At 45.3% G+C, this 27,443-nt stretch overlaps 1 protein-coding gene and 1 long non-coding RNA gene across 6 annotated transcripts in view; one reads left to right on the top strand and one right to left on the bottom strand.

Annotated features, from left to right (window-relative positions):
- Positions 1-27,443, top strand: part of PDZD2 (PDZ domain containing 2) — a 342,143-nt gene that overhangs the window by 155,553 nt on the left and 159,147 nt on the right. Inside the window, exon 1 of one of the 5 annotated variants that reach the window (XM_066373898.1) lies at positions 5,433-5,878. The exons of the other annotated variants lie outside the window; for them this stretch is intronic. The gene's annotated coding sequence lies outside the window, so the exon portion shown is untranslated. Of the gene's footprint in view, positions 1-5,432; positions 5,879-27,443 lie in introns of those variants that run through there. 5 annotated transcript variants of the gene reach the window in all.
- Positions 16,973-17,844, bottom strand: LOC136388998 (uncharacterized). The gene is made up of 3 exons (XR_010748234.1): positions 17,766-17,844; positions 17,494-17,630; positions 16,973-17,196 (listed from the first exon to the last, which is right to left on the bottom strand). It is a non-coding gene; the product is annotated as an uncharacterized lncRNA (long non-coding RNA).

Raw genomic sequence — 27,443 nt, 5'->3', positions numbered from 1 at the left:
GTTCTACCTCCTCTACTTGCTAATTGTATGACCAACTAGGTAATCTTTTGGCCCAGTTTTGTTGCCTATAAAAGGAGTTGGTAATAATAGCACCCATTCCTAAGATCCTAGTCAGGATATAGAATAAATTAATATGGAAAAAGGGCTTAGAACAAGACCCAGCATCTAGTTAGTACTCAGTAGATTCTTGCTACTGACTACTTGATTCTGTCAGACCTCAGATAGAGCTGGGAATCTATAATGTAATGGAAGCTTTTGAATCCAGGCCTGCAAAGGTTGTCCACAGGTCCTGCACTCCCCTCCCTATGGTCATGGCAAGATCACAAATTGGTATCTTTTGGTAGAAAACCAGTCTCTGGTTCCATGAACTGCTTCCACTAGTGTCTAATGGTACAACCTCTGTGTGGGAGCTTTGGGTTTGCAGCATCAAAGACATCTTTCCAACAGAGATTCAGAGGAGGAAAGAGGCAGCCCGGGCAACTGGTCAGACATTCACTCACTCATCCATTCATTCAATCAGTGTTTACTGAATACCATTTTTATTCCAGGCATCATGTTTCTATTAACTCCATCTGAAATACCAAGAAGTCACCACCCTGCCCATGTGTTGGCTGAAAGTGTATTGGATAGAATTGTCATTGTTTAGTTTTAAGACAATTCAGAGTTGTTTCCGTGGCTTGGGTTAAAATCCTGAGATTTCTTCCCGTGCTTTGCTTGCTGTCTATCACTGCTAGCCTTTGTGTTTCTAGAGATCCGTTAGGCTCTGGGTGGTTGGGGATCTCCTGGGAATTTCCTCTTGCTTCCTCTCTCCAGCTTTTTATAGCCACATAAGGTTTAGATCTGTTCGCAAACACTTGGGTAATTATGCCCCTCTCTGTTTATAAACTCAGGATAAATTGTCTAATGGGAAAATATCTGTCCTTTGGAGTACTTTGCATCAAGGGTTTCAATTTTTTGTTTGTGTGTGGTTCGTTTGCCTTTCTAAAAATCATTTTGATGTCTGTTTTTCTCATGAATCATCTATTGTTGATATACAACAGCACTCAATAAACCCCATTACAAATCATTTATTGATCTGAGAGTGTTTGACGCTGGGAAAATATGTGACCCATCCATATGCTTCCTCCTGGATGCTGAATTAAGGGAAACATTGGATTCTAAGACTCATAGGGAACATTTTATAATAGGCCTGTAGAAGTGACCTACCAGAACCTTGACCAGCAGCATGCTGAAAAAACTCGATTTAGTTCAATTTGTCTTAAAGCATCACAGTCATAATGCATTTGTAGTCATCCAACATTCATGGAAGACCTACTAAATGTAAGGTTAGGTTATAGATGAAGAGCCAAGGGTTTCTAATTAATAAAATACACATGACCCTTGATTGGACTCTTCAGCTTTGTGGGAGACAGCAATGCATGGTTCTGGTCAGCAGACAAAGCCAGCCCTTCCTCTGTGATGCTGGGAAAAACTATTTGCATTCCTTAAGAAATGTAAACCTGTGGAAGGCTTGGGTTTTGATCATTTGGGGTCAACAAGTATAAATACTTCTTTTTTGCGGTGTTTCTTCCTTCCCAAGAGCTAAAGATACTTCATGGTGGGAGGCAGTGGTGTAATAGTTAAGCATACCCTTTGAGTCAAACTAAATAGGTATGAATTAGGATTGCACCATTTATTAGCTGTGTTACTTAACCTCATTGTGACTCAGTTTCCTTGTGTTAGCATAAGGCTAATAATTATTACCACTTCACAGGGCTACTGCAAAAATATCTACATGAGGTAGTTAGAACAGCGCCCAACATAATTATAGTCAGAGCTTAATAGTTCATAGCTATTATTATTATCATTATCATTAGCTAATATTTGTGTGTCCACCAAACAAAAAGCAATGCCGCCTATACATAGAAACTCTATAGAGGAGTGAATCTATAAAATATATTTATCATCTATTCAGTGTCTGAACTTGGACATACTCATAGAAATAGCCATTCCCATATACCAGGAGTTGGGAACCTATGGCTCGCGAGCCAGGTGTGGCTCTTTTGATGGCTGCATCTGGCTCGCAGACAAATCTTTAATTAAACAAAATAATAACATAAAAATATAAAACATTCTCATGTATTACAATCCATTCATTTCCTACCACTCATGTTCATGGTTGCGGGTGGCTGGAGCCAATCACAGCTCTCCTCCGGGACAACACCAATTTTTATTGGATAATGCATAACATACCCGGGTCATTGTATGACTGTCACGGAATTACATTTTAAAATATGTGGCATTTATGGCTCTCTCAGCCAAAAAGGTTCCCGACCCCTGCAATACACTAAGGTCCAATGAGAGGTGAGCATATGGTTGTGCACATCCTTGTATACTCATGGCACCTTTTTGTGAATTAGGGAACATGGACACTCAGGATCTTTGCTCCTACATTTAACAGAGAAATGGGGAACACTGTAGCCCTAGAAGGGAATGAAAAATTCTCTAGCCTGGCTTCTGCTTAAACATGCAAGACTATCACCTAGGATGGAATCAGATGGGTAAATATCTCACTCACAAAAATGTCAATGTCAAATCAATTACCATTACATCAAGCAAGTGTTCTTTTTGTCTGACCCAATTTTTAATCTTGCTGTTGAGTCTCTTACCTCTTGTTTTCTGTAGAGATGAAGAACAGCTGGCCGGCATCCTCTTTATAATAACCCTTCACATGGGAGACGGTTACATTTGCCTCTAAGCACTTTTTTACTCTAGACTAAACAACTCCAAATCCTTTAACCTTCCTCCATAGGTTCTATTTTCTGTCTCTTTAATCATTTAGGTTCTCCATTGGAACCTTTCCAGTGTCTCTACATCTCCCTTAAAATAAGGGGCCTCAGACTGGACATACCACCCTAAGAAGAGTCTGTCTGCTGCCAGATTCGTTATTATGAGAAAGGCACCCCCCCCTTTCATGTCAAACTCCCACCCATGTGAATTCACCCCAGTATCCTTATCAGTACAACACAAAGATTCACATTAACTGCATGATCCGCTGTGATCCTCATGTCTTTGTCAGTTTTTCTCAAATCTCTATAGACATTCAACCCCTCCGTGCCTGTCATTTTGATCATCACTCCTCAGGATACTGTTTTTGTAATCAGCCGGCATGCTGAACTCTAAACTGTCTTTAATGAACCATTTCCTTCATGTGTTGAATCCACTTTGAATTCTCCTAACACATCAGCAGTTCCCACTCAAATTAACTTTATCTTTAGACTCTGGGCATACGTATAGCAATTTTAAGTATTATTTAAACCAGACCCAGTATAAAAGAGGAGGCCACATTTGAAGCTTCCCTCTTTTACTGAGCCATTGATCTCTTTTCCAGTCATCAGTGAGGCCCAGAGAGGGGAAAGAGCGACCAGATCATATCTTTCTGGCCCGCTGATGAGAATGTCATATGCATTCAAGGCTTTCCTGAAATTAAGATCTTCTACAGATGTGGTTACATTTTAATTCCCAGCACATACACACCCTAAACTGAGTTTAGGCCACAGAGCTGGTGGGGGAAGAGGGAATATTTATGCGCATTATGTTTAAAATCATGGATTTACTTTACTTTAAACGGCATTGGCTTGCACATCATAAATTGCTCACCGGGTTGAAGGAGAAAGTTAGAAGTCAAGCACGAAGAAACTGTCGGCGGAAAGAGCAATGAGAAAGGAAGAAAAGGAGCACTTCTGAAATTATTAGAAAATTATTCAATTTGAACTTAACTCCTATAGAACTTATCAGATGGCTCGTTAACAGTATGTTAATGAATCCATCAGGACCACCACCTCTGGGCAGAAAAGAAGGAAAAGAGAATGAGCAGGACCTAGCATTCACTGAGACCCTTATGTTTGTAGGGCAGACACTTCCTATTAGTGACTTCTGCTACACTTGGCTCTTTCTACAACCATCAGCCTAACTTGCTTTGCCCCAGAATTTGCAGTATTTTGAGGACTGGCTTGGGAAGCTTGTTCCCACTGGGCACATGTAGTGTTCTCCTAACTCCACGTGTCAGTGTTGGCTGCAATACCCACTCCTCCTCGAGATACACTTTATCTGGAGGTTTTGTTTCCTCCCAGTACTTCCAAAGGAGGAAAGTCACGGCCTGATTCCTGCCTGTTTCCCGGCTTGCTCTTGTGCCAACCTGAATGAGGCAACTGGGGGTAATTCCAGGCCTGATGATTGCGGTGATTATTACCAGGCTCTCTATGGCTGCTTCTGAGAGCGGGCAGATGTCCAGGCAGGTCGTGACATGGGTTGGCCCCTCCTAGTAGTCTCTAATCACCCATTCCAATGACCGAGAACGGAAGCCTTCTTTTCCTCCTCCTTTATAATTAATTGCTTCGAATTCCACCAGATTTGTCCCATTGCAAAGCTAATTTACTTTCAGGGGCTGCTGGATGCCCAGGAGAACCATAGTGTGGAAGCATAGAGCTGAGTTGTGAGACAAGTCAAGATTCTGGTATGAACCCCAAGCAGGGAGGTGAGTGTGTGTGCACCTGTGTGCGGGTCCCAGGAGGGCAGGGCTCTGATCTGTGCCAAAAGCTGTGCCATTCAACCACAGGCAGTCTCCTCACCTCCAGCTCCCCCTGGTAGCTCCAACCTGGATCCCTCTCCCAAGCCAGGTGAGAATGTGTTTCCGGCACAAGTCCCTTAATGGTTTGAGGTTTGGCAGAGCAATGCTTTCACTTTTCAACAAATGTTAAAGTAGAAAAATGGAATGAAATACAGTTGAAGTTTTGAAAAGCAAGCTCTTCGCCCAATGAAATGAGAGGCGATTCCCCCTCTCTCTGCCTCTCCTCCTCCACCCCAGCTTTAAGAAAAGCAAACACTCTTTTCCTGTCTTATTTGTCTTCCCATTAATTTAAGACAGGAAGCCCTCAGTGGGTGTGATGTAAACAATTGAACCTCGAGGGTCGGGCTTCCTCATCAGTTTGCAGCTGGAGGGATGGCTGCATGGCTCAAGCCTATTCATGCCTCTCCGTGGGGGGATGACTTGTTGACTGAACCCCAAGAAGACGGGAGGGGCGCGGAGCCGGAGAAGGTATAAAGGAAATGCTTAAGTTGTGCAGTCACAGCGATTGTAATTCAGCAGTGCTGAATTTGGTTGCTTCAGCAGAAAGATTCTAACTGGAGATTTCTGGAAAGTTTCCTGACATCCCGCTCGGCGTGATGGTTGTGATTCGAGTTTGGGGATCTCCACAACCAACCCAACCCCAATGAGAAACCAAGCTGCTGCTGATTATGAAACGGAGCGGTTATGAAATGAATTGATTGGGGGGAGGGGGTGGAGCTTCTCGCAGCTGCTGGAAGGAGACCTTGGGACCCGGCGAGGGTATCTGGGTGGGGCGTCTTCTCCTTGCGACCTGCTCCCAGCTCCCGCGGGAAGCTCCCGAGCGCTTGATGTAGACAAAGTGTCTGCATCTGCAGCCCCAGACTCCCTGAGACCCTCCCCGGGGCGGTTTCCTTTTCCCCGCGAGGGGAGTGACCGGGGAGGGGGTTCTGGAATGCTGTGGAGTTTTGACAAGTGAGCAAGGGAGTGACGAGCCGAGCTGGGATTCCATTACAGCCTTTCCCCGACCGCCCCACCGGCCGGCAGGAGGGAGGAGCGGTGCCCCACGGGCGCGTGGCGGCCCGAGAGGAGCCTCGGGGAAGCCCCGCGCGAGCCATGTCCGCGGAGGACGGCCCGGAGCGCGCGGAGCGGCCGCCCCGAGCAGGTGATTAGGGTCAGCATCCCGGGCGGCGGGGCCCCGCCCAGCGGAGGATTACCGGGCCAGCTGCTCCCGGCCGGGACGCCGCGGGAGGCGGCGGAGAGGAGACCCCGAGGGTGACTTCAGAACTGGAGGTAGGGCTCTGCTTTACCAACGGAAACCTCGGGCGTCCGCATCCCACTGCGTTGGGGTGCAGGTGGGGGCTGAACCCACGCACGTGGAGTGGACCGCCGCCCCCGACAAACGCGGCAACCTCCCCAGGGCCTCTCCCTGGAGTCCTCTCACGGATCACTTGGGCGTCTTGTTTTTGACTTGGATTTGCGTGTTTGGAGATGGTTTGTGCGCCGTGGGAGGAGTAGCCGGGGTGGAACTGGCTTGTCAGCGACTAGACGGAAGGAGGCGCATTGAGTGTGTGTGATGCTGGGGAAGAGGGGCCCCAGAGAGGGGAACACAAGGGACAATGGGGGGCGCTCCAGAGAGCCACGGTTCTTTAAGACACACGCATAAAAGGTGTTGTTGAAGCCCGCAAAGGGAATGTGGGGGAGGGGGCGCGGTTCCAGTACCCGGCACGTCTGTTACACTGCCCTGCCCCATGCTTCTCTCCGGGCTGTCTGGCGAATGGATCTGGGGTAGAGCAAAGCCGCGTCTTTCACCAGCTGGAACAGTTTATGACCCCTCACGAGGTCATCATCTCCTTTGGGGACTGATCTTTGCCCCAAGCTACTAAACAGTTTCCTTGGGCAACTCCCCCTCCACTGATTCATAAAATGTGTTTGTAGTATCCACAAATCAAAGATTTTAAAGGTGAAGGGTATTTAGAAAGAGAATGACATTTTCTATCATGTTGCTACTCTGTAGTAGGCAGTTTATAAATACTAGGAGTGGAATTAAGTCGATTATGTCTCAGGAGATGGGGTAAGGCAGAGATAACTACAGCTGTCATCCTGGGAACCATTTCCGGAAGAAAAGATTCTGCACATGTAAACAGTTATGTGATGCTCATAAAAATGGTCAGGCAGAGTTTGAAAATATAAGAAGGATGGCATAGACTCAGTAAATAATATAGAAATACCTTTAAATGCACATAAAATATAGTACTTGCAGACTTTGTGCTTTGAAGTTCACTTTTCATATGAATTGACAAGTAAGGTACAAAGAAATAGTCCTACCCCACAGTTACTCTGGCCATAAAATACTAACCTGTAGGTATACTGGGGCTCATTACCTTGAAAGATACAGGGCCCACCCAGTCAATTGCCTTCAGAATCTCCAGTCAAAGCCATTGTCCCTACGGCACAGCCCTGAGGACCCATGGGTAGGGTGGATTTTGGGAAAAGAGGTTGGTGTCGCGTTCTAAAAGAAAGAAAAGTTTTCAGAGTGTGCCACCCATGGAAGAAACAAACAGGATGTACCAGGAAAAGTGACTGGGGCTCAGGATTTCAGGCTTGCTGGGGCTGTGTGGCCCCAAGCTATGTGAGCCTATGCTGCTGGACATAACTGAGGAGACAGTCAACCTCTCCATAATCCCAAGTGGGCCACATTTCCCAAAACTGTTTTCTGCTTTGCTTTCTCACTCTGTAAATTGCCCACATCTGGCACGGAGTTTCCTTGAATTCTGTTCCTACTGATCTCTGTGCAGGTCACATTTTGGAACTGTTTCCATGAAGGGAAATAGTGACCCATTATGGCCTGGTTCCTGGGACATCAAGTTCTCTTCCTACCTCCTTTGCCACATGCTCAGCCCTGCCTTCTTTTTAAAACTGATTTTTAATTATAGTTGACATACAATATTAGTTTCAGGTGTACAATATAGTGATTAGACATTTATGTACCTTATGAAGTAATTACCCTGATAAGCCTAGTACACTCACCTGGCACCATACAGAGTGACTACAATATTAATGATTATATCCCCTATGCTGTACTTTACATCCCCGTGACTGTTTTTATATTTGGCAGTTTGTACTTCTTAGTCCCTTTAACCTTATCCCTCATCCGCTCAAGCCCCTCCCATCTGGCGGCCGTCAGTTTGTTCTCTGTATCTATGAGTTTGTTTCTGTTTTATTTTGTTTTAGATTCCACAGATAAGTGGAATCATATGCTATTTGTCTTTTTCAGTCTGACTTATTTCACTTAGCGTAGTACCTTCTAGGTCCATCCATATCGTTGAAATCAGTCCTTCCTTCTTCAACTCTTCTCTGTCCCAGAGGTTTCACCAAAAATCTTTGCTGCCTTCTAGAAGTAGGTTCTCCACGACACTACTTGGAAACCTCTTCCTGATTTCTCGTTTGGATTCTCATTCTAGAATCTGATTCACAGCCTGAGCTTCCCTTCCTTCTTTATCAAAACTCTACGTATACAGTTCATAATGTCAACATCAGCTGTTTTTTACAAGGCTTATAACTAGAAACATCACTCACTTCTCTCACCAACCTCAGCGGCTCTGCCCCAGAGACAACCACTTTCAAATCTTCATATGTGTTTCTAAACAGCAGGTGCCTACTGGGTCTTCTTGCTCCCCAAGCCTCTGGCCTCCTGCTTGCTCTGGCTTCGCTGCTCAGGAGGCCTGCTGCAGGACCATCACCCTGGATTCTTCTCTCGTCATCGTCCTGGAGGCTCAGTCTGTCTCTTATGTGGCATGCCCTGTTTTCTAGACCCCGTATCTTCCTCTTTGTTTCTTGCTCTTTGTTTCCTAGCTCTCTCTCTCTCTCTTTCCTTCTCTTTCTTTCTCTCTCATAAAACACACTTTCTAGAAGTTTCTGAGAAAGAGTAAATGGGAGATAAGTTTTGTGAGGTCTTTCAAGTTTTGCTGATAGTTTGAAGGGTACGAACTCTGCATTGGAAATCCTTCTGCCCTCAGATTTTTGAAAGCATTGCTCCTCCAGGTTGAGTATTGCTGCTGAGATGCCTGATGTCATTCTGATTCCTGATGCTTCAAAGTGAAATCAATCCCCCCCTCTCTGAATCCTTGTCCTTTGCAATGTCCTTTTTCTCTAATGAAATGTCACTGTAGCACACCTTGTCATGAGTCCTTTTTTATCCATTTCACTCGATTTTCAGTGGACCTGCTCAATCTGGAAACTCATTCCAATATTCTGGAATTTAAAAAAAAATTTTTTTTCTCTTCTGGAATGCCTATTAAGTTAGAAGGACTGAATCTCTATTTTCTTATATATTTCTACCTCCTTCCTTTTTCTTTTTTAGTTCTACTTCCTTGGAAATCTCCTCATTTTTATCTTCCAACTTATATATTGAATTTTTATGCCTACTATCAAATTTATAATTTCCAAGAGCTCTTTAAAGATCTCTGAAATTTTCTTTTTATAACACCCCGTTCTCGTGTAACAGATGAAAAGCTGCTCAGCTCTCCGTGAGGCTCAAGGACAGCTTCTTTGAGGCATTCCTCCAACTCCCTGCATGGTTTCTTTTCCTCTGATTTCTTCTTAGTCTTGATTTTTGTTTTTAAATATTTCATGTCTTTCTCTGAAATGTCTGATGGTCCTGGACTGGTCACAGGAAAGCTAACAGGAAGGTCTGCAAGCGTTTTGAGGGCTTATCCCAGGAATAGTGCCTCCTTACCAAGAACAATGCCCAGAACACTGTTTCAGAATCGGAACAATGCGTGGCTTCCAGGGAACTTTTCATGTGTATTCACTAGGCAGTGATCTTTCTAGAGCCCAGATAGAGAGTATTAGAAGCTCTGCAGGTGATTCGAATGTGCAGCTGGCCCCATGCTCTTCTGCTGCAGGGCTATCCTGCTGCGTGGTTTTATTGGAGGACTCCCACCTGTTGGTGGAAATTCTCTCCTCTCAGGAGAAACTGACCAGGGAAAGAGAAATCCTCCACAGTGACAGGAATCGGCGCCCTGTGGCATTCTGCGAGCCAGATGCGAGAAGGAGCCCAGGAGTCTACATTTGGTATGGCCGCTTTCTCTCATTCCCCTTTTTAAAGCAGCACCTGGTCCCTCAGCCGCACATGGTGTCTCTGATTCAGCAGAGCAGACAGGTTGCAGAATGCAGGCAGTCCTGTGGCTCTAGGATTGGGAGAGGAGGGAGTGCTGGAGTCTGACAGCTTCCAGCACAGACTCTCAGCCAATTCTCCTGCTTCCAGGGGGCCCCCTGCCCCCTCAGTGCCTGGTGCCCCCAATTGTGGAGGCTCACTGGAACTTTGTGGTATGACTCCAGCCTGCTTCCAGGCTGCCCTCACTGCTGTGCTGGGTTTCAGCTTTCTCTCATCTGCTAAGACAGTTACCACTGGTTTGACCACTTGCCAGCTTCCAAAATGTTGTTGCGGTCATTGTTATTTCTGTTCTCTCTGAGAGTTGAATAGACCCTTTCCCCCAACACACACACTTTAAAAAATTTCTTTACTCTCATTTCAATCCGTCATGGCTATTGGCAACTGAGTCTTCCTGAATGGTGTCCCCAACTCTGTCCTGGAGCCCTCCTCTCAATTCTTCATTCTGTGTTTATGCCCCTGCAAGTACCCACTTGGGACAGAAATGCAAATGGGCCAGGTTGTATTATTATCTCTGCAGAGATCATTGCAAATATCCCAGGCCGTGAATACAGTAGTTATTGGACGTTTATACTAGGTATATTAGTGTCTTCTCCAACTGGTCATTAATTATGCATCTTTGTATGAGTGGGGTATCAGGCAGTGCCATTTCTGAATGTGCTTGATGCTTTCGCTCGTCAGAATTCTGTAAGAATAACTGTATAACACATTAATTTTGTTGAAATATGTTCACCTTCATTTCTTTCTTTGGTCCTCACCAGAAGCCCGTTAGGTGCGTCAGTGGTCATGTGGTCTCGGAAGAATCCATGCTCTGAAATGATTAGCCCACTCTGGCCGTGGAACCTCCATTCCACACCCCAGGGACAAGTGCCGGAAAGAGAGTGAGTGTATGAGCCAAGTCGGGGCAATGAGGTGTGAAGGAAGGTCTCTTGTGGAGCTCCTAAGGAAGGTTTGCTCATTACGGAGAAAGAGACACAGAAAAAATAAATGACCCCGTTGCTTCCTTGTCCCATTACTGTCTAGAACTGCTAGAAGCATCTTGCCTTGAGCCTTCGGGTGAAGCCGGCTTGCAGGAGAGAGCAGATCCCAGCGAGTCATTGAGAAGCATGGCTTCCCCGAGCCCCACCCTTCTCTGCACTTCCCATCATGTGAAATGATTAATTTCCTTCCTGTTCAAGCCATTTGAACAGGGTTGGATATCATTTTGCTACCAAACTGATACAGGTGCATGTTTATTAATGCGCTGTCTCATTACCAAAGAGATCAGGCAGACCATGGGCTCACCTCATTCCCCTCTACGCTGCCTGTTTTCCAGGCAGATGAAAGTAATTTTATTCTCTCTGCCAACTTCAAAGGAAAGACTAAGTATTGAGACATTTAACGGGAAAAGAGGATTCCTTGCTTTGGAGATTGCTGACCAATCCGGTTAAAGAACATCCGGGGCTGTCATGAAAGTAAAGACCGTTCTTACAATGACAGTGCAGTGAAGAAGGCTGCATGCCAGCCCTGACATGCCCGGTACTCGTTTACACGCACTCCTGTGACTGTGGAGGCTGGCCAGTCTGTCTGCACACATGGTGCTGCTTCCTCCATAGGCCATCCTTTGTGCATCCCAGCCTTTGGGAAGCTCTGAAGATGAAATAAAACTCAGAAGTGCTCAGTGGTGTCAGAAAGACCGGAATGCAGGAGAAAGTAGTCGATCTGTTCCTGTTTTCCCAGTCTAACTCTCATAGCAGTGACACTCTTTATTTTATGAATGGGAGACCCTCCCGATCTCTTCCATTCCCAGTAAAATGTTAGCCTGAAGGGAAGCCCTTAATTGCAGTCAGCATTATACCATCCTTTTCCCATCTGTGTTTGTATCTCTTACTACGCCAAGACAGCAAGGACGGGCACTTCAGGTTGTAGCATAGCTACGATTTATTGAGCACTTACTACTTGCCAGGTATAAGCTATACACGTATGAGCTTATCTCTCTTCACTATGATCTGATAAAGAAGGTATTATTGCCTGACCAGGCGGTGGCGCAGTAGATAGAACGTCGGACTGGGCTGGGATGCGGAGGACCCAGGTTCGAGACCCCAAGGTCGCCAGCTTGAGCGCGGGCTCATCTGGTTTGAGCAAAAAGCTCACCAGCTTGGACCCAAGGTTGCTGGCTTGAGCAAGGGGTTACTTAGTCTGCTGAAGGCCCATGGTCAAGGCACATATGAGAAAATAATCAATGAACAACTAAGGTGTCGCAACGAAAAACTGATGATTGATGCTTCTCATCTCTCTCCGCTCCTGTCTGTTACTGTCTGTCCCTATCTATCCCTCTCTCTGACTCTCTCTCTGTCTCTGTAAAAAAAAAAAAAGAAGGTGTTATTTTATCCCTGTTTGGTGACAGCCATCACTTGAAGAATACAATATTTGGGAAATTGCTTAAGGTTGTCCATCCTTTCAGTGGTAGAGCAACGATTCCAATGGTGGCAGTCTGGTTCCGGAGCCCATTCTGTGCTGTCTGATATGTATGCAGTGTAATTCCTCATTAGAGCTTGTATACCCTTACACCATCTGTAATATACAACAGGGACCCAAATATTACTGTGAATGAACAAACACAAGGGCTTTTCATGTCTACACAGACTCATCAATTTTAATGCCAGTGTATTTCCCCATTGAGTCAAAGGGCCATCGTTTGTGTAACTATTTCCCCAGGATTGGACATTAAGTAGTATGGGCTAGACTAGCTGAGACAGGGACTGTCTGGAGAAACCTGAGATACGTAGTCACTCATTGGGAGATGATCACGAGATATTTAGCCCTCTTCCATCCCCTTCTCCGCCATCGTTGGGAGCCATCCTGACCCCCATTGAGTTTTGAGGTTCCCATTGCCTTCAGTAGAGCTCTGTGTAGAAGTCGATGGCCTTATAGAGGCTTTGCTACTTCTGGAGCTTTTTCCAGGGGTCCCTGTTAAAGGTTAAGCATTATTTGGCAAGGAATTGCTGTTTGAAATGCAGAACACTGAAATGTCGCCCGCCAAGCGCCGTTTTCCAGGTGGTTTCTCATAACATGTCGTTTTGCTCTTTGTATCCAGAGATAATATATCTGACTCTTTCATTTGTTATTTAAGACTTTTGGCTGACCTCTGGGATTCTTGTTTTAATTGCCAACTGATAGAAAATATAAATGGAAAAATGTGTTAGCGTGCAAAGTTTGGAGTTTGCTTTACGTTTGGAAATTGGGGGGCTAGGGACATAAAGGGTTAAGGAAAACTGTTATGAGTCAGTTTGGTCTGGCTAGCAGTTGTCTTAGCAGTTTCACTTGTCAGGCCCTATGTAAACACACATCATGCCTCAAACAATATAATCATTCTGTAGACGTTATTTGCAGTTCAAGAAATTTCTGCTTTTATAAGTTAAATTATCTGGGATATGCTAGAAGACCTTGATATTTAAATTTTGAATTAATCTTATGGCAAATCACTTTCGCAGAACAAATAATCTTTGAAAAGTCAAAGAACATACTTGTCCCAAAACATCTCAAGTGTGTATGTATGTATGTATAATTTATAAGTGTATATGGTTTATTCTCCTTCCTCTACTCCCAACTTGTTCTCTTCCTTCTCTATACCAAGAGACAGACTTCTCTGAACTACAACATCTGGCCTCCTTTTGCCCTGTTTCTGGTTGGGTTGAGCCAATAGAAATCCCCCTCAACACTGTCCCCTGACCACCGCTGATTCAGACGGTGGCTGATTTCTTTTAAGCTCTTGAGGGGCGGCTCACTTTCATGGCCCCAACTGCCACGGCCTCCTCCCCTGCCTTTCAGAACAGGTGCTCCATCCTGCCAGCACCTGCAGGAATAGTACCACATAGACTCTCCAGTTCAGCCCTTCTGAGTGCGCCTTCTGTTTCCTGCGGGGACCAGGTGGGCATCGTGAAGGTCCGTCTCTTTCTCATATAATATCTTGATTGTGCTGTCAAGCTCTAAAAGACCAGTTATGTACATTTTAGTGTATCTGACCTTGAATTATATCTTGTCCTGTCAGAAAGTTGTCATCTTATTCTTGTGTTTCTTGTGTTTTTTGTCTTCTCTTTATTAGATCACTAGTCTTGGGGGCTGGGGGGACAGGAGGCTGGATTATTCTGCCCTTTCCCTAACTATACTTGGCTCTAGTACAAGTAGACCTCAGATATTGCAGGTGTGGTTCCAGCCCAGTAATATATTCACAGTAAAGCAAATATCACAATAAAGTTTCACATGAAATTTTGGGTTTCCCAGAGCACTATACACTAACCATGTTTATACTGTGCTGTTGTGTGTTAAGTGTATGGTAAATAGCATGATGTCTAAAAAAGCAATGTAACTACCCTAATCAAAAAATATTTTATTGCTGAAAAATGCTCACCGTCATCTGAACTTTCAACAAGTCATAATCTTTTTTGCTGGTGGAGGGTCTTACCCTCAATCTGTAAAAAACACAGTATCTGAAAAGTGTAATACAATGAAGTATACCTGTGCACTGTTTTACACACACAAGTCACAATTGGCAACTCTTAAGGTAAAATAACAAGATAGAAATAGGAGTGCATGCGAGTATGTGGTAGATATGTGGGTATAATATATCTGTGACTTGATTTTTTACAATAGCCTTTCTTTGTGTCCTTATTAGCGTTGGCTCATTAATGTAAGCAGTAAGCAATTACCCAGTGCCAGTTACAGGCAACACATAATGCTAGCTATTTGCATTGATGCTTTTTCAGAGTTCATAAAGGGGTTCTATTAAGAACTGGATTAGCCTGACCAGGTGGTGGCGCAGTGGATAGAGCATTGGACTGGAATCTGGAAGGATCCAGGTACGAGACCCCAAGGTCACCAGCTTGAGCGCGGGCTCATCTGGTTTGAACAAAAGCTCACCAGCTTGGACCCAAGGTCGCTGGCTCGAGCAAGGGGTTACTTGGTCTGCTGAAGGCCCGCGGTCAAGGCACATATGAGAGAGCCATCAATGAACAACTAAGGTGTCGCAACACGCAACGAAAAACTGATGATCCGATGCTTCTCATCTCTCTCCCTGTCTACCCCTCTGACTCTCTCTGTCTCTGTAAAAAAAAAAAAAAAAAAAAAAAAGAACTGGAATAATAGCATTTTCAAGCTAGAAGGACCCTCAGAGCGTATGTATCCCATTGGGGTTCGTTTTAGGTGACGCCCAGGCGGAATGGTTCGGTGCTCTGCCCTGGAGCACAGGTAGTCGGGATGGATGATGCCAGAGCTTGGTGCCTGACCCTCTGCCTCGGGGTCCGTGCCCCACCTCCCTCCTGCCACACTGCTTGGTCATCTCATAGGTGTTTTCTGGTGAAACTAAGCTTCGTAAGATATCCTTTGGAAAGCCTCCCTGCTGTTCCTTATTGCTTCCCTCTGTGTTGCAAATGCAAACCAGATAGACGTACTCTGAGCTCATAAAAGGACCTAATAAGATGCAGATGGATTCTAACCCAGGCTCCAACGTGAGCTACCTGTGTAGACCGCTGGGGGAATGTCTGAACCAACCCACAGCCAGGTTTGGACATCTCGGTTCACCAACTTTAAACTTGGAGCAACGGTTTATGTGGGTGTGTGAGGGGTTGGGTTGGGTGAGTTAGTTACCTAAGTGCTGCAGTTATTGGAGCCAGAGCCTCGGGCTTCTGTGGAAATGTGGTCTCCAGGTCAGCCTGGGCTGCTCACAGACTTGCGCTGGGTGGAGTTTGCTGACGGGCAGTACTACTGTGACCAGCGCCCGGAATGAGTTCATTCAGCACAAGGACCAGAGGGTAAGGTGTTCCCTACAAAACCAAACACCTTTGGCTCCACTAATTCACAGTGTTGGTTTAAGACAGGACAAGAAGAAACCTTTTGTTAGTGAACGGAAGCAAAGCAGACTGCTAGATCTGAATGTGATAATGTGAATTTCAATAATTAGTGTTCCATCAATTCTTTCACATACACAAGTCAGCCAGACAGTGGTGATGAAGTGTTACCTTTACCCCTCAGGAAGACTAGGGAAAGAGGAGGAGATAGTGTCTTCACTGTGAGCCTATTTGTCAGCTTTTGTGCTAGGGGCTTTAACTCAAGGACCTTGCACCAGACAGTTACATGTTAGGCCCATTTTGCAGAACTGAAAACTGAAGCTTAGAAGAGCTATGACATACCCTAAATTGTATAGCTAATATTATATAAGGGGATATATCACATTCTCAGTTCTGTCTGATTCTACAAATTAACCTTCTCAGTGAAATAATGATGCTCCAGACCCAGCTAGTCCACATTCTTGCTATAAGTGACTCTGGGGGAAGTTAGCTAGCTTCCCTGCCTTGGTGTTCTCCACTTTAAAATGGGGATAAGGCGCATCACTCCCTCATAGATTAGTGTGAGAACTGAGGTATTATTGCACATAAAGTCCTCGTCACTGAGCCGGGCACATATGTCCTTAATCCTATTATCTCCAGGGCCCCTAGACTGGGTCTGCTGCTTCTCCCTCCTGCATGTGCTTTGTCACCTGTTAACTTCCCTGGGTTGTTTTCTCAGGTATAAAATGAGGGCTAGGTTAAAGGTCAGCCTTCTTAGTGGAGAAAAACCCAAGGCAAACAGGCACTTTCATGTTCGAGTTACCCCAGTTCCGCAGGTGCTGGCCCTGAGTGTTACCTGAGGACATTAGCCACTCGGTCTGCTGGTGAGAATGTGCCCTGGGTCCAGGCCCTGGCGGTATGAATGAAGCCAAATTCCAGCCACATTCCCTCAGTTCCTGCCGCTTGGTTTTCCTCTTCCGTGACTCACTGTCACTGTTGTAAAGAGAAACTCTATTGTTCCTATTACATTGTACACAATGGTCTCGAAATACTACTTTACTTCTGGCATTTCTGGTCACCAAGTGCGTGTGTGCTGGGGGAGGTTGTCCCGCCCCAAACAATTCTGGGACACCAGCCCCGTGTCCTCTAGTTCAGTTCAGCTCAGATACTAGCTTCCTGGGACGTGTCCGATCCCACAGGCTCAGGGCTCAGTGCCACGAGGCTGCCCTCCCACACACACACACACACATTTCAGATGCCAACCAAAAGTCCAAGTTATCACCTCTACTGCTGACCAACTGGCTATAAATAGGGTCCCATGACCCCTCCTATTAATTAATAAGATTAATTAATTGGGTTGAATCGGTTCGCTAGAGGAGCTCACAGAACTCAGGAAAACAGTTTACTTACTCGATTACTGGTTTATTGTGAAAGGATACAACTCTGGAACAGCCAGATGGCAGATGCAGGGGGCAAGGTATGGGGGCAGGGGTAGAGCATCTCGACGTGTTTGCCAGCCCAGAAGCTCTGAGCCCCGTACTGGGTTTTTGTGGAGGCTTCATCACATAGTCATGGCTGATTAAATCGTTGGCCCTTGGTGACGGCACTCGCTCTCCAGCCCTCACGCCTTCCTGGAGGTCGAGGAGTAAATTGAAAGTTCCAATCTCCTGTTGAGCCTGGGTGCCCTGGCAACCAGCCCCCAACCTTAAGGTTTTTCCGAAGAGTCATCACATTATCATAAACCCAGATGTGATTGAAAGGGGATTGGTATAAATAACAAAAATATCCATTTCACCTTTCTTGCTGTGGAGCTATTTCTGGGACTGAATGTTAAAGGAAAGATGCCTAGGGCTTTCTCGGGGAATTACAAGGGCTTTGGGAGCTCTGTGCCAGGAGCAGCAGACAAAGACCAAATATACATTTCTTACTGTAAGTCACCGGATTGCACTGTTGGTGTGTAGTCATCATCATCATCTTTTTCTCTTTCTCTTCCTCCTTCTCCTCTGGGGCTGCATGCAGTGAGCACCTTTCACAGCTTGTCCGTTCTTCCTTTCCACTTCGGTCACTGGAAGGGTAACATAACAGGCAGGGACTCAGGGGAGCTCCCTTCAGCGTGTTTCGGGAAGCCCTCCCTGCCTTCCCCGGGGCTGAGCTGGCGTCTGCTGCCAGGGTCTGCCGGCAGGGAGAGCATGAGCCTCACCCCCTCCAAAGGTGGCTGGGATCTGGGAGGCTCTCCCTGTGGCAGATTTTCTCCTGCCACCATCACAGGCATCACACCACAGCGGCACGAGTTATTTTTAAAAGGAGGGAGAGAGGAAGACAAGACAGAAAGCCAGCAGCCCCCCCCCCCAAGGGCCTGGCTCGTGTGGCAGCACACAGATGTCCTGTAGCAGAGACACCGTTTCTGGGTGTTCTGGACCCAACATTTTGGATTCCCCTGGAGTCCCCAACTCTATCCTGAGAAAGTCCTCTTCCGATTCTGTATCACGTTGCCACAGCAACCTGCTGAGGAAAGATGGCAGGTGGGAGGACATGTGGGAAATGAAGTTCTACAATTTACCTCATTTGCCCAAATATAAGGCAAAAAACCTCCCCCCCAAAAAAAAAAACCCCCAAAGTTATCAGAAATGAGGGAGCTGCCTTATAGTTAGGTCTTTGCCTCTCTCATGCTATGAGTGAATCTCATAACTATCTCGAACATCCAAGTATTATTTAGGGAACAAACATTAGCCCAAAAGGACCTTAATCAGTGCTGAGTTTGGACACGTACAGAGGTCAACTGAGGAAATCATATTTTTAAAAAGGTTAAAAAAAATCTAGTGATATTCCTGGGCATCTGACCTCATAGTAACAAGTGTTGGATTTCTTTATAAACAAGACTTGTGAAGATTATTTAAAAATGGAACAAGTTAAGAACCTTATTCAAATAACTTAGTAGAAGTAGAGAGGATACGTTCTGGAAAACTCCAAATGTAGCTGCAATCACAGGAACGGGTGTACAAGTGCCACTGAAGACTTGGAATAAACATTTCCCTAAATCAGAGGTGGGAGGATGAGAAGTATTTCTACATTAGCATGCACTTATATGATGTTTACAGAATATATGTGTATATAGTATCTATGCACATGTAAGTATTTATATTGCTGTATTAATATCTAAATAGCTTGAGGTAAATATTTTAAGTGTTGCATTTTTAATATCTTAGGTGGAATATTGGCATCTTGGATATAGATTCTTTCATTTACATAATTTATAGTTATCTAACCAAATTTCCCCTGCCCTCAATTTTTCAGCTCTGTTCTGATTGGGACAGTAGGGGATCACTTATATGGGAGGTTACCTTATGACCCAGCTGAGATGTCCTTTGTCCACTCTAACTATAGAAAATGCAAAAACTGATGTCAAGAATTATTTGTACAATATACGTTAGTAGTGTCACCTCGACTCATCGCTTCTTTAATTCCATTCTTGTTTCTTACTTGAACTTTCTGGTTTGCAAGTGCCAAACCAAAAATAAAATGAACAGAAATGCAAACTATTGAAGTGACTCAAATAGATTTTCTCTGCAATCAGTACGGGATCTAAACTGAGAAGAGGGGCACCCACTTATATGTATTTAGGGGTCCTCACACCCAGACATATGTGGTGTTTGGAAGTGTCACGAGCAGATGAAGAGCAGCACAGGCTCTTGTAAGAAGTAGAGCCCTTAACCCTGTTGATAACAGGGTGAGCAGCACCGGGGGTCTGTCCGGGGAGGAGGAGACTGGAGTGCGATCAATCTCGGGCAGCCTGTCAGCTTGTGGTTTTGGTGAAGCAAACAAGAAGCGTTTCCCTCAGGAAAAATCACAGGCACAGGAAAGCCAGACTTCACTCCTCCGGCCCTTCTTTATCCTCCACATGGGAGTGTGGACATGTGTCCTCCCCACAGAGCATCTGGCCAATGAGTAATCATAGGCCAATAGGGAAATTTCCACTCAAAAAAAACCAACAAAACACATCTCCAACAAGAAGCCACCAACCGAAGAACTTTATCTTCTCAAGAGATACATTTTCCTAGAAAATAAACACCAGATGTGTTTAATCTTAGCATGTCAACATTAATGGCCCTATCATTGCCCCTCCCTCCCTCCCCCAACGCATGCTTTACTATCTGTTCAGATGTTGCAAAAATTGTGGACCATTTTAGTTGTTGGGAAACCATGGCTGTCCCCAAACTTGCAACATTGGGATTAGTCAAGGCTCTCCCTCCAGAGAAACCGAATGGAGAGGAGATATACATGTATATGGGGGTAGGGGGATTTATTTTAAGAAATTGGCTCACACGATTGTGGGGTAGCAAGCCCAGAATGTGTATGACAAGCCAGCCGCCTGGAAATTCAGACGGGGTTTCTGTGTTGCGGTCTTGACGATTTCTTCTTTTGGAAGCGTCGGTCTCTTTCCTCTCGCAACCTTCAGTTGATTGGATGAGGCCCACCTACATTATGGAGACGAATCTTCACAAAAAGTCTACTGATTTTTTTTTTTTCATTTTTTTTTTTTCTGAAGCTGGAAACAGGGAGAGACAGTCTGACAGACTCCCGCATGCGCCCGACCGGGATCCACCCGGCACGCCCACCAGGGGCGACGCTCTGCCCACCAGGGGGCGATGCTCTGCCCATCCTGGGGGTCGCCATGTTGCGACCAGAGCCACTCTAGCGCCTGAGGCAGAGGCCACAGAGCCATCCCCAGCGCCCGGGCCATTTTTGCTCCAATGGAGCCTTGGCTGCGGGACAGGAAGAGAGAGACAGAGAGGAAAGCGCGGCAGAGGGGTGGAGAAGCAAATGGGCGCTTCTCCTGTGTGCCCTGGCCGGGAATCGAACCCGGGTCCTCCGCACGCTAGGCCGACACTCTACCGCTGAGCCAACCGGCCAGGGCAAAAGTCTACTGATTTAAATGTTCATCACATCTGAAAAAATACCTTCACAGCCACAACTAGACTAATGTTAACAAAACATCTGGGCATCAAAGTCTAGCCAAGGTGACACATGAAATTAACCATCATGGTTGAGATCAATAACTGCATTTGTCTTTCCTGTTTATATTCTGTATTGTGAAGTAAATAAGATTATAGATAATTAAGAAAACACTTCGTAGGTTGATAGTAAAGTTAATGAAGAAATTCTAAATTTTATTTTTATTTATTGATTTTAGAAAGGGTGAGAGAGAGAGAAACAACAATTTGTTGTTCAACTTACTTATGCATTCACTGCTCGAGTCTTGTATATGCCCTGACTGGGGATTGAACCCGCAACCTTGGCATATTGGGATGACTCCGGCCAGGGCTACCTTTCAAGTTTTGTTTAAACAAAAAATTAGTCTTAAGTAAAGTTTCCTTCAGCCTCTCCTCCATCTCACTCCAGTTCAGTGCCTATCTTTCTAGACTAAGTGTTAGATGTTTAAATACTAATTTTATTTATAGATAAACATATGCATCTTTATGAGTGTTTTAATTGACATAAATGGTATATCACATCTTTTTATATTCTACATTTTTTTTGAGAAAAATTGTAGAGTATGAAATGTTAATAGTCATTCATTGTAACTGCCTTGTCTTAAGAAAATTCTCGCCCTGGCCGGTTGGCTCAGCGGTAGAGCGTCGGCCTAGCGTGCGGAGGACCCGGGTTCGATTCCCGGCCAGGGCACATAGGAGAAGCGCCCATTTGCTTCTCCACCCCTCCGCCGCGCCTTCCTCTCTGTCTCTCTCTTCCCCTCCCGCAGCCAGGCTCCATTGGAGCAAAGATGGCCCGGGCGCTGGGGATGGCTCTGTGGCCTCTGCCCCAGGCGCGCTAGAGTGGCTCTGGTCGCAATATGGCGACACCCAGGATGGTCGCAACATGGCGACGCCCAGGATGGGCAGAGCATCGCCCCCTGGTGGGCAGAGCGTCGCCCCATGGTGGGCGTGCCGGGTGGATCCCGGTCGGGCGCATGCGGGAGTCTGTCTGACTGTCTCTCCCTGTTTCCAGCTTCAGAAAAGAAAATGAAAAAAAAAAAAAAAAAAAAAAGAAAATTCTCCTATATTTTTCTTCCAGTAATTGTTCACTTAGGTGTTTTTTGCATTTATGTGGAAAACATATAATTTTATCTTCACCTCATTCTAAAGAGAAAACCATATTAAAATGGGTTAAAAATAAATTTCAAGTGGCTCACAAATTTAGCCCAACGACTAGTGTGCCCTTGCCCCTAAAAACATAGGTGGGTTTCAGAGCTTTTTATTCCATTGTGAAAATTTATTTAGTCCTATACCAATATCATATTGTCTTATTTACCATAGTTTTCCAAAGTGTTTTCATATCTGATAAGGTGAGTCCATCCCCTGTACTTATTCAAAATTGTCTTAGTGATTCTTAGTCCTTACTCTCCCATATAAATATTAAAATATTAAGTTTCCCAAAATTCTTGCAGAGATCTTTTTGAAATTTGACTAAAGTTATTGATGAATTGGGAAATGTTGACATCTTTAAAATGTTGTTTTCCCCTTTCCATAAACATAGTTTATCATTCCATTACTCCAAATCTTTTTTTTTGTATCCTTTGATGTAGTTTTATATCTTCCTCATGTTGCTTTTAGACTTTTGCCTGTCTACTTCATAGTTTGAGTTACTAAGGAAACCGGTTTTTTTCTTACTATTATGGTCTGTTTGGTTACTTACTGCTGTTGTAAAGAAGTACTATTGAGCTTTGAACTTGGCTTTTGGTTTCCAGCAATCTTGCAACATCCTCCTATTAATTCTAATTGTTTGGAGGTTTGTCCTGATAATTAAATGTAAAAGACTGACTGCAGGTCTTCACTACTGTTTTTGAATTATAAACTTTTTAATTACACTGTCACCCACAATTACACAAAGTGCCCTGAGCATAATGGCATGCAGAAGGTGTTGACTCTGGTGTTGGGCTATGTGCCAGGGGAAGTAAAGATGAGAACAGACGGTGGGGCACCACTTCTGGGTGGTAACCAAGTATGGCCTCAAATCCAATTCTCAGAAAATTTGAATGAATATGCAGACAATTGGGTTGTGATACCAGACAGCCCAGGTTCTTGCATTATCACTTCTGCATGACCTTGGAATCTATCTGTAACTCAGATTTTTTTTAAAAAAATGGAGGTAATATTTTATTCATGGGGGTTGTGAGGCTTTATTGAATGATTGTGTGCACCTGCTAACTTAAGCTTTCAATAAATGTTTATTATGAGATATCATTACTGCATATGTCGGGTATTTTGAAATCTTTCTGATGGGAAGCATAGGATTATTAATAGTTTAGACTTATTAGTGCTTTGCCAGCAAGTTGACTTTTTTTATCTTTCATGATTTGTTTTTAAATGCTGTGCTGTGTTCTTTGTAATCATATCACTTCCCATAAGATCGTGTCTGACATCATAGTGCAGGTCAGAAGGAAAGTTTCCCAAAAATTGCTTTACAGACTTTGCTGAAAGGCCTGGTTTTGTTAATGAGGATGTTAACTAGGGCTCTAGCCATCTGTCCTAATTGACAGATGCACTAGAGTCCGGAGCCTTGAAGAGGCCTGCATTTTGTTTTATGAGGTAAGGGAGATAGTACTATGGCTGTGAGTTATGAGCCCGACGAGCACCTCAGAACCTCACACGTGCAGATTGCTCAGGATGCGGGAACCGACATGTGTGGCAGCCCAGGTGCCTAGGAAGACGCACTCCTCTGGGCCCCTTCCCTGCTAGCCAGAAGTGCTCTCTGGCCCATGGTGGCTATTTTTTTGTTTTTGATTCTGAACAACTAGCTCCATCCTTTCTCAGAGCCCCCAACTATCCTGGCTTCCCAGAATTTTGCTTGAAAGCACTGTTTTTTCTCTTTTTCTGGCCTCAGAAGAATATAGACAATCTTGAGACCCTGAATGGCATAGCTTGTGATAAAATTTCTGGGCCTCTGGTGGTTGAGTGGCCTCAGCTTATTGTGGACTTTGGTAGAAAATGACTAACCCTTTGTTTAAATATCTGTGGCTGTACACCTCACCGTTGGCTGCTCGTGCCTGCATCGACGTGACCCTGTGCAGTGATTAGGGGTGACAGCAGTTGGGCTGTGATGTTGACACGGCCATTCACTGGGGACAGCCACCCATTGGTAGATTCTAAGGTTTGGGTTGTGGCTGTTGTGCTCAGGCAGGTGTTAGGAATTGAAATTGCTCCTTGAGTGTGACCCAGCAGGTTGTCTTACACTCTGTTTTTAGAGATCAAAGGTTGGAAAGAAAGCAACTTTAGTTCTTCTGAAAGCGTCCTTCTAGATCTCTTCTTAGCAGGAGAGGAAGAGCAGCCAGTGCTCTGAAGCACGGTCAGACCAGCTTGTGCAAGGAGCGGACTTGGCTGGCCGACCTGTGGATGTTCCGTGCCTGCGGTTCCAGCTGTTGCCTCCTTCCCTTCCCTTCTCCCCTAGGCAGCATTCAGAAAGCTGGAAGGACTGGTGGGGATTCTTTTTTTTTTTCTTTTCAAAGCAGATTTTAAAATGATTTTCTGCTTAGCATTTCTCTGTACCTTCAGTATCTTTATCAAATAAAGTCTTCCTCCCCCCGCCCCCAGATGAAAAGAAGGGTACCTTCAATGAGGAAACTGATCTGTGTGTGACAGAGATCGAGGTCTGATTTCGACTCTGCTAGAGGTGGGTTCTGAGGAGACTCTTCCCACTTTCTCCAGCAAAACCTGTCTTTCAAAGACCACAGTAATGATGGGCGCTTCTGTTTATGCTTTAACTTAAAATCCAAAAGGTCTTTCCTGCTTTGGCCAATCTGAAGACACGGGTTTTTCTGTTATTTTTTTACATCTTTTAGGATGTGTCACAAGCCATGACATGTGACTGGCCTGTGTGTCAACCTTCCCATGGCTTTCCTCACTGTTTCAGTAGGAAGCACACATGTTCAAAATTCTGTAAACAGAATGTTTGCTCTTTTTTGCTCTTCCAGAGTGGCTTTAGCCAATATCCTCACGTAGAAAGATCAGACTCTGATCTGCAGGAATCTTATTTTGATTGGCCAGCTGGCATTCATAGCCCTGTAACTAAATACCAATGTATGAAATGGTTATTGTTCCCTGGCGGGGTGGGCCCAGGCCAGAAGACATTCTTTGTGATTTCCTGGGGAGTGATGGAGGCTGTCAATGTCCCTGCAGCCAAGTGGGGTAAACATGAGCTCCCCCACCCACCGACGCAGAGACGGAGAGGTGGCCTTCTAGCTCTGGTTTGAGACTGGAAGCTCTAATCAGCAGGTCGGTGTGAACTGAAGGCTCTTCATCAATCTTCCCCTCTGTGGTCCAGTCCTAAGACCTACATCTAATATTTGCGATTATGGTTGCATTGAACTTGCTCTGTAAACTAGTGTTGTTCTCTCAGGAACGTGTTTTTAATAATGCTGGCTCATCTCTTCCCATTTCCTCATATGTAACAATGTTTAGTTTAACTCGGTCCCCTTGTCCTGGGCATGCAAAACCCATTGTAAACGTCGAGAGCTCTGCACACCATATTAACTGATTAAGCAAACTCCGGTCCATTTGAGTAGCATCATGTTTACCAAACCAGTTGTAAACCTAGGAGGTACAGGGCCTCCTATTGTGCTCATTTTACAGAGGAAGAACCTGAGATGTGGGTCCCCCCGTAGTTGACCTCGTCAAGTGCCCACGATGGTAATCGGTACTATGACAGGTAAGAGAGAAGACCTCAGACAGGAGCACCACTGGCTCAGGCTGCGTTTACCTCTGGTGAGGTTTTTGCAAAGGGCCCTTCAAGTGCCAGATTTCCTGGGGAACACAGGCATGACCACCAGAAGCCCAAAGAATTCCATGTAGAGGAGGGAGGAGGAGGGTGGTCATTTGTGTTCGGGGTAATTGCTCTTAGTGACTGTCAGGATTATCCAGCTGTGCCTTCCTGCAGCCCACTGTTGAGGCTACCCACAAATGGATAGCTATTCTAGCAGCATTGATCAATGCAATTGAAAATCTTTTTAAATGCCAGTTGGATCATATTGGGCAAACGAGTTTGTAAAATTTGTATTTTCTGAGTTGCTCACTTTTATTGTTAAAAATGGCGCTGGTTTGAAACTGCTAATTACATTCCTGCTTGGGAAGGACCATTGTTATGCTAATGTTTGCTGGAGGAGGGGTTTTGCACCAGAAAGTTTAAAGTGAAAGGAAGGAGAAGGAAGCCATGTTTTAGCAGAGTGAGAGCAGAGAGGATGCAGAGTGCTGAAGGAGGAGCCAAGATGGCAGGGGGAGAGAGAGAGGCCAAGATGGCAGGGGGAGAGAGAGAGGAGCCAAGATGGCAGGGGGAGAGAGAGAGGAGCCAAGATGGCAGGGGGAGAGAGAGAGGAGCCAAGATGGCAGGGGGAGAGAGAGAGGAGCCAAGATGGCAGGGAGAGAGAGAGAGGAGCCAAGATGGCAGGGAGAGAGAGAGAAGCCAAGATGGCAGGGAGAGAGAGAGAAGCCAAGATGGCAGGGGGAGAGAGAGAGGAGCCAAGATGGCAGGGAGAGAGAGAGAGGAGCCAAGATGGCAGGGAGAGAGAGAGAAGCCATCAAGATGGCAGAGAGAGGCCAAGATGGCAGGGAGAGAGAGAGAGGCCAAGATGGCAGGGAGAGAGAGAGAGGAGCCAAGATGGCAGGGAGAGAGAGAGAAGCCAAGATGGCAGAGAGAGAGAGAGAGGCCAAGATGGCAGGGAGAGAGAGAGAGGCCAAGATGGCAGGGAGAGAGAGAGAGAGAGGCCAAGATGGCAGGGAGCAGGAGGAGGAGCCAGTCTGTGCAGAGAGGGGAAGGGAGAAGGTGTGCAGATGGGGAACCTGAGGTGACCGAGCTGGTGGGGAGCCTTTGATTCTCGGAAAAACCAGAAAAAATTCTCCTGGTTGTGGAACTGGAGAATGTGTGAGTAGGTTTTGGTGCCCTGTGTGCTTTTACTCGCCAGCCGGTTGCGAGTCTAGAATAAAGGAATGGCCCACCAGTTTTTGGCTCCACAGTCTCTTTACCGTCTGCCTGAATGTAACGGGAACCTGCCCCTGCCGGCCGTGAGGGCTGTGACTACTCCTACAGGTCACTTTCCTGATTTTAGCTATCGGGAGTGGCTTTGGAGGTATTTATTGAGACCTATAATTGAATTGCTCCAGGTCTGGGTCTTAGAGACATAAGAGGGAAGGACAAAGGTGCCCTATCTCATTTAGCTTATATTGTAGTGGGAAGAAGCGGTAGTTAACACAGTAATAAATAACCAAAAGCAATGATTAAAAAACCATATTTTTAATGAGTTTTTGAGTGAAATTGTCTCTGTTTATTTTATTAGCGTATTTTTCTTTGATGGGAGAAAAGTCTGTGAACCAGATACCAAACAGCTGAGTTTTGCTGTCAGATCAAAATGGAGTTAATCTACGCTCTATAACTTAAATATTGTGTTGGGTTCACTGTGCTGGATTCCCAAAACTGTTAGGAGGCATTGAGCTCCTCCCTCTGGTGGCTCTGACCCTGTGTTTCTTTGTCATGTGATGGGGCGGGGCTGAATCTGTACTTTCAGACTCTGCTCTTAGAATCGCTGAGGAACCCCTCAGAGCCAGGAGGGGGGCACTCAGGGGCCCTCAGGAGGCCGGCTCAGCCTCCGCAGGAGCAGTCCTGCTGTTTCTGTCTGTTAACTGGGGTTCCTCTGGGTCTGAGAAAGGATTCTATGGCTGAAAATAACAATTAAGGCATCGCTATATTGTTTGTGGGGAACCACTTTGTTTGCGGGGAAATGCCACAAGCAACCTTTTTAAAGAGGCTGAGAGAAATGAACAAGACAAACAAAACAATGGATTAGTAGAACATACTAAAACCTATAAATTAATGAGGAAAAAAAACAAGTGACCCA

The sequence above is a fragment of the Saccopteryx leptura genome, chromosome 1 (genome assembly GCF_036850995.1).
Source record: "Saccopteryx leptura isolate mSacLep1 chromosome 1, mSacLep1_pri_phased_curated, whole genome shotgun sequence".
NCBI classification, from domain to species: domain Eukaryota; kingdom Metazoa; phylum Chordata; class Mammalia; order Chiroptera; family Emballonuridae; genus Saccopteryx; species Saccopteryx leptura.
This window is presented reverse-complemented; position numbering and strand designations above follow the sequence as displayed.